Here is a 6,890-nt window from a genome sequence, read left to right as displayed (position 1 = left end):
TCAGAAACCATGGCTGATACAAGAAGCATCTTATTTAGAGAACATGGGTCTTTGCTCTGGCTTTGTGGTGTGTCTTGAAAGTTCATCCACCCATCCATCCATCCTTCCATCCATCCACCCATCCATCCATCCAACCTGCTCTAGAGTAGCCTCTCATCTCCCCATAGTTTATGAGAAGTATTGAGCTAGGGATGAGACTGTAGCATAAATGGATGTGTGGGCTGGCTGTGACATGCTAAGGAGTGGGGGCTTTGGAGAAATGTGAATCACACCACCCATCTGAAGGGCATCATTAGGCCATTTACCCAACCTGCCATTACCCTGGGTTGTTAGTTTTTCAGATTCCTCAATAGAATTCTGAAATTCAGATTTGTAGGGTTTTTTAATGTTGGGAATTAAATATTTTAAACAATATGGTCTTCCTTCCATCCTTCCTTTTTTTTTTTCTGGCAGCACTGGGGTTTGAACTCAGGATCTCACACCTGTTAGGCAGGTGCTCTACCACTTGAGCCATTCTGCCAGCCCCTGACCTGAATCTTGTGATCCTCCTCCCAAGTGCTGGGACTATAGGCATGAACCACCAAGACTGACTTCTTTCTCCTTTTTCTTTAGCTGTGATCTCAAGCTTATAGAAGAGTCACAAGTAGGACCCAAATAACATTTTTTCTGAGCCACATTAGCATAAGTTACTAATAATACCACCCTAAATACTTTAATGTATATTTCCTTCAAACAGGGATGTTCTTCCGAAGAAAGGTTGTTGTTTGCTTTTGGGTGTGCTTATTGGGATATCCTGGATCCTTTCAGCTGACAGTTTTATATACATGCATTTATATTTATGTATCTATATATGTTTTTATGGTCATCTACCTATTGAAAATCATGGCTTTTCCTTCCATGATTCAATTCCAATCTAATTCTACAGGGTTAATTCTAGTTTTTTCCCTTTCCATAGGTCTGACAGTGAGAAACCTGGTATTCTCTTGAATGTCATGTTTGCTCATTTGACCAATCCCCATATGTAACAGTTTCCTGTTGTTGCTGTCACCCCACTACCTCAGTAAGGATGCCTTTTATACCCCATTGAAGCTCTGACACTCATGCCAGGCCACACAGGCTCCAGTCACCTGTGCTGGGCCACCCCAGGCTACAAAGACCACCTGTCTTCTTTCATTTTGTCTCTGAGACACCTGTCTTTGGAGCAGTGTGTACCCTCTCCCCTCTGTCATTGCTGATGCTCACTTGCTGAGACCCGCAAGTGTAAAGCTAACTATCATACCATGACAAGTGTTCTTATCAGAGAGAGGTGAAGGAGACTTCACACACACACACACACACACACACACACACACACACACACACACACACAGAGGAACAGAGATTGGAGTAATGCAGCCACAAGGCAAGAATACCTGGAACCACCAGGTATTGGCTTTTGGGTAGAGTTGTTCAGGAATAGAAAGGAGGAAAAGGAAGGAGAAGGAGGGAAAAGGGAAAGAGCCACATAAATCTTTGGTGAGCTGGCTTTAGCTGGGGCCATCAGTTCCTTCCTTCTGTTTACTGAAGCAGACATTCATACACTCAGGAAATACTCGTTTGGGAAAATATTACCAGACACAGAGGAGTCCGTTCATCTTTTTGGATTGTTGGGCTACCACACTTCTCTATGAGTTGCAAACTCTCTCTCAAATTGATTGGCTGGACCTGCTGAGCCAGTGGAGCTAATTCCAGGGGTTGGAATTGACTCAGTGCAAAGTTCCAAAACAGCTCCACCCAGTGTTAATAGCATCTTCCCCAAATGAATCATCAGCTCCTGTCTCTCCCCAACAGCATCTATTGGATGGATAAAGCAGGCCAATTTCATAGGGTTTTTGAAATTTCATCCTAGAAACGGAGCCTCTCCATATACAACATAGTAATAATAATAATAACAATAATAATAGTAGCCAATGTTTATTGCACACTTACTATATTTAATGTCCAAACATTTACGACTAAATTGTATGGCCTTGGACAAGTCACTTCCTATATGTTTCATATGGCTGCTGTAACAAATGACCACCCACTAAGTGTTTTAAAACAACTAAAATATATTATCTCCCAGTATGGAGGCCATAAGCCTAAAATTGGTATCACTCGGATTTCCTCTGTCTCAGAAGCCTTTCGAGGAGAATGCTTGCCTCTTCCAGCTTCTGGTGGTTCCAGGTATTGGTTTGTGGCTGCATTACTCCAATCTCTGTTCCTGTGTGAGTGTGTGTGTGTGAAGTCTCCCTCTCCTCTGTCTTATAAGAACACTTGTGATGGTGTGATAGTTAGCTTTACATCACTGTATCAAATACCTGAGATAATCAACATATAAAGAGAAAAGGTTTCTGGAAGTGTGGCTTAAGTGGTAGAGCACCTGCCTACTAAGCATGACATCCTGAGTTCAAATCCCATCACACACACACACAAACACACACACAAAAGAATGGAAGACTCTTTCATGCTTTGGTCCCCTGACACCTAAAGAGTAAATGCTCTTTTTGGCTTATAGTTTTACAGGTTTTATTCCATGATTAGTTGGCCTCATTGCTTTGGGCCTGTGTGGCACATCAGGGAAGGGGGACAAGGCAGAGCAAAAGGCCAGGAAGTGAAAGAGAGAGAAGAGGAATCAGGGTCCCATATATCCCTTTCAAGTACCTGGAGATCTCCCATTAGGCTCCATCCCTTAGAGAGTCCAGCACCTCTCAATAATGCCACAGTCTGGGGACCAAACCTTTAATACATGGACTTTCTAGATCCAAACTATAGCAGATGGCATTTAAGGCCCACTCAGATAATCCAGGATCATCTCCCTATCCCAAGACCCTTAACCACAACTGCAAAGACCTCTTTTCCAAATAAGGTAATACTTAGAGTTCTCAGGGATCTGGACCTGATACCTTTGGGAGCTATTAGTCAGTCTACCACACGTCCCTTCTCTGTGAGGAGGGTCACAGTGGTACATGTCTAGGAGCTGTGTGAGGTTGCATGAATTATTGTGAATCTGGCTATGGGCACACTGGCAAGCAGCCCATGGTGCATGATGCAGTTATTATTAATCGATCTCTTGAGTTATTTCTACCCAGGACTGGCAATTGCAGGGTATTTGATTCCAGTGATATCACCTCTCCCACTGCCAGGCTGCCAGCAGGATTAAATATGCCAAGTGTGCTTTGTTGAGCCAACTCCTCTGAGTGTTAAGAGCCACCATGCCAACCCGCGTCACTGGCCCACAGGGACCGTCTGCCACCTCTCCCTGATTAACGTTAAGGCGACACCAGCCAACAGACCCGCTTGCTGCCATCCTTGGAAACAGTGTGGCACATGGCAGCCAAATATTTGAACATCTTTTCAGTTACTGGATGAAAATAGTATTTTGGTCATTTAAACAGCACAGAGGAGGGAGGAAGGAGAGGTGCCACCCAGTCCTTGTGCACACATAGGCAGTGTGATGTGGACGGTCATCATGTTGCTTTCACAGGACACTGCTTGGTCTGTCTAATGCCAAAGCGTCCAATTCATAACCAGGTATCCCTGTCCCGGGGAACTCGTTTATCCTGGCCGATCCCTGTGACCCTCATCTCACCTGCATCCAGTTTTCTTTGAGTGAGAGAGCCACTGCCTATGAGAATCATTCCCTGGGTAGGGAGACAGATTTGGCTGTGCAAATCAGGTACGATGCAGAGGTGCAATGCAACAAACTCCATTTGTTAGTGAAAGACCCCAGAGAGAAGTGGGTAGCATGGCAGAGGGTCAGTGGGAAGGGTGGAGCCATCCTGACATCCTCCCCACCCACTGGCTGGTTGAGAGACAGAGACACAGGGAGTGGGGAGAGAGGCAGAAACACAGACAGACACAGAGGAATCTGGGGGCCATTGCTTTTATTGGGGTCCAGGGCAATACCCAAGCAGGTTTCCCAAGGGGAGTTCTAGTTAGGTTTAGAGCAAGCTGGCATAAGTTCCAAGAGGTCTCAAGGTGACTAAGAGGTGCCACTTTGGCATATCTGTACAGTCCATACAGGGCGTGGAGGCCAGTGTGGGGAGCCAATAGGCTGTATCTTCTTGCCTCCTAGGGAAATGGTCACTAGGAAGAGGCAGTATATGGTAGATATCTGGATGGATGCAGAGGAGGTAGAGAACTGAGGTCTGCTCCTGGCATGAGCGAGTCCTGCTTATAGTCACAATGCATGCCCAGGTCACAAAAATAAGAACTTACTACAGCTCCCCAGCTGATGTAATGATGTGATTCAAAAATTACACTTGGTGATGACTGCACAACACTGTGAATAGAGTTAATGCCACTAAATTGTATGCTTAAAAATAGTTAAAGATGGTTTTCATGTTATGTATATTTTACCACCCCCCAAAAAAAATTTTTTTTAAGCTGGGGTTGGTGGCACATGTTTGTAATCCCAGTGCTCAGGAGTTTGAGGACAGCCTGGGCTCTTAGAGGGACCCTGTCTCAAAAAAAATGAAATAAAAACAATTACATTTTGAACAATGCTGTTCTAGAAAAGTCTGCCCATGAGAATATGTCCTGGTGACTAAGGAACAACCTAAGCAGTAAACATTTTTTTTGTCTTATTTAAAAGGATCCCAGGCTATGGGGTGGGGGCTTCTGGGGTGGGTTAACTCCATATTTGACATCACCTCCATGGAGCAGTTTGTTCCCTCATACTTTTCTGGAAAAAGCTGTACCAGGTAGCTTCTTGCTGCAACAGTACCATGCATCTCCTGCAAATGTGATAACACCCCGTTCAACCTTCCGCCCAGCAGATGGTCCCTTAGGTGTCACTGGGTGAAACTGTGCCCCAGGCCTGCCCTACCACTCACATGAGCCCACTACAGTTGGCGTAGACAAATCAGGATTTACCCTTGAGCTATGCAGAGAAGGGAGGACCCCTGCCCCAATCAGAGTGCAGATGGAGCAGGAAGTTGAGGGAATGGCTGTCTATTAAGTAGTGAGGATTTCCCAGCTCCTTCCTTTAGCAGACAACAGTAAAACCAGCACTTATGGGGCAGGCGTTATGCAGAAAACTGACAACTGTCACATACCACGTGCCTACCATGTGCCTTACACTATGTTAAGACAGTTGTTAATAAACCAGTGTTGATTAATCCTCATTTTATAGGATAGCTAACTGAAGCTCAGTGCTAGGAAATCATTTGGAGCTGTAGAGAGGCTCCTTCCTTCCCACAAAGCTGGCCTCATTCTACAATAGAAGATTCTGGAATGAATAGAAAGTTCTGGAATGGAATTCCATGTTTAGTGTACATAGGAGCTGGCCTGTTAGAACAAGTTCTAATGAATTAAACTGATTTCCAAATGCAGCCAGCATTACGTGGCAGGTCCTGGCCACACACCTGGAGAAGGCCACCAAGGGTAGCCTAGAGCCTGCAACTTTCATACAGAAAGCCCTTTCTGTCCCTTGTCATTCTAGATGCCAAAGGGAGCATGTGCCAAGCATGTTTGGGTAGGTGAGAGCAGATCCTCTCTGCCAGCTTCTGCAGGGGCTTGGAGGGCCAGCGATGGAGCAGCAGACAGGTGAACATACCTGTACCACTGAGGGACAATAACTGAAGTGAACCACGATGTAGGCAGAAGAGGGACCTCCAAAGGTATTTGCCGCCTGATCCCCAGACCCTGTGACTATGTCACCTTACATGGCCAAAAGCACTTTGCAGGTATGACTAAGGTAAAAACATTAAGATGGGGAGGGTAGTTAGATAATCCTAGTGAGTGCATGAATCCTTAAAAGCAGAGGTAGGTCCCCAGCTGTGGTCAAGGGAGCTGTGACTACTGAGGGAGAGCTAGAGCTGTACTTCTGATCCTGGTTTTGAAGATAAAGCAGCCTCACCCTGAGCCCCACTGGACCTCTTCTCTTCCCCAGGAAGAATCTGCTTACTCCTTGATCTTGACCTCTGGTGACCCATGTCTGATTTCTGTCCTCTGAAGCACATAATGTATAGAAGCTATTAATAACAGGGGAGATGGCATCAGGGTGTGGAAACTGTGTACTATCTCTGCAGTTTTTCTGTGAATCTGTAGGTAGTCTAAGTTTGGTGGTTCGTGTCTAAATCCTAGCTACTCTGAGGTGGGAGGTAAAAGTAAGAGGATCACTGTCTTAGGTCAGTCCAGGCAACACTCCAAGACCCTGTCTGAAAAACAAAACTAAAAGCAGGTGGACTGGGACGTGACTCAAGAGGTAGGGCACTTACCTGTACAGTACAAAGCAGGATGGAAATGCAGGCTGTGAAGAAGCAACCACACAGAAATAGCTTTGTAAAACTAAAAGCTCTGAGAAAATCTTGCCCCCTTTTGTACTATGAGGGAACTTACACTTTTCCCATGGATACCTATGTTTTTTCTGATTCTGGTTACTAGTACAGCACAAAGTTTGGGCCTGGAGAGGCAGCTCTGGCAGCCAGTCTTTGATCACAGCTGTTTTGCATTCTTGTGTTCAGGGAGGGTGTGCTGCCTGGCCTAGCTGTGAAGAGAGAAGCCAGCGTGGTTGATGTTGAAATGCTGAAAAAACCAAGTGTAGATAAACATGTCTTGGCAATGCCACTGCTAATTAAGTGAGCCATTGTCTAGCCTCCAGTGCTGTCACATTTCAGCAAGTGGAGAGCTGCTCCCACGGCTTCACCCACTCCCCATTCCTGTCCTCCTGCGCTAGGAGACCCAAAGACACAAGTCGAAGAGCAGCTCCTCCTCCATGCTTGCCTGCCAGGACTTCTGTCAGCCCTCTGTGGGCCATTGACACTGGCCTGTCACTGAATATTGAATATTGCTGACTTCTTTATATGGCCCAGCTGGGTCATATAAAAAAGGATTTATTATTATTATTATTAAGATATATTCGTGTA

Source organism: Castor canadensis, chromosome 18, assembly GCF_047511655.1.
Source record: "Castor canadensis chromosome 18, mCasCan1.hap1v2, whole genome shotgun sequence".
NCBI lineage: Eukaryota > Metazoa > Chordata > Mammalia > Rodentia > Castoridae > Castor > Castor canadensis.
Note: the sequence above shows the minus strand (reverse complement) of the source record.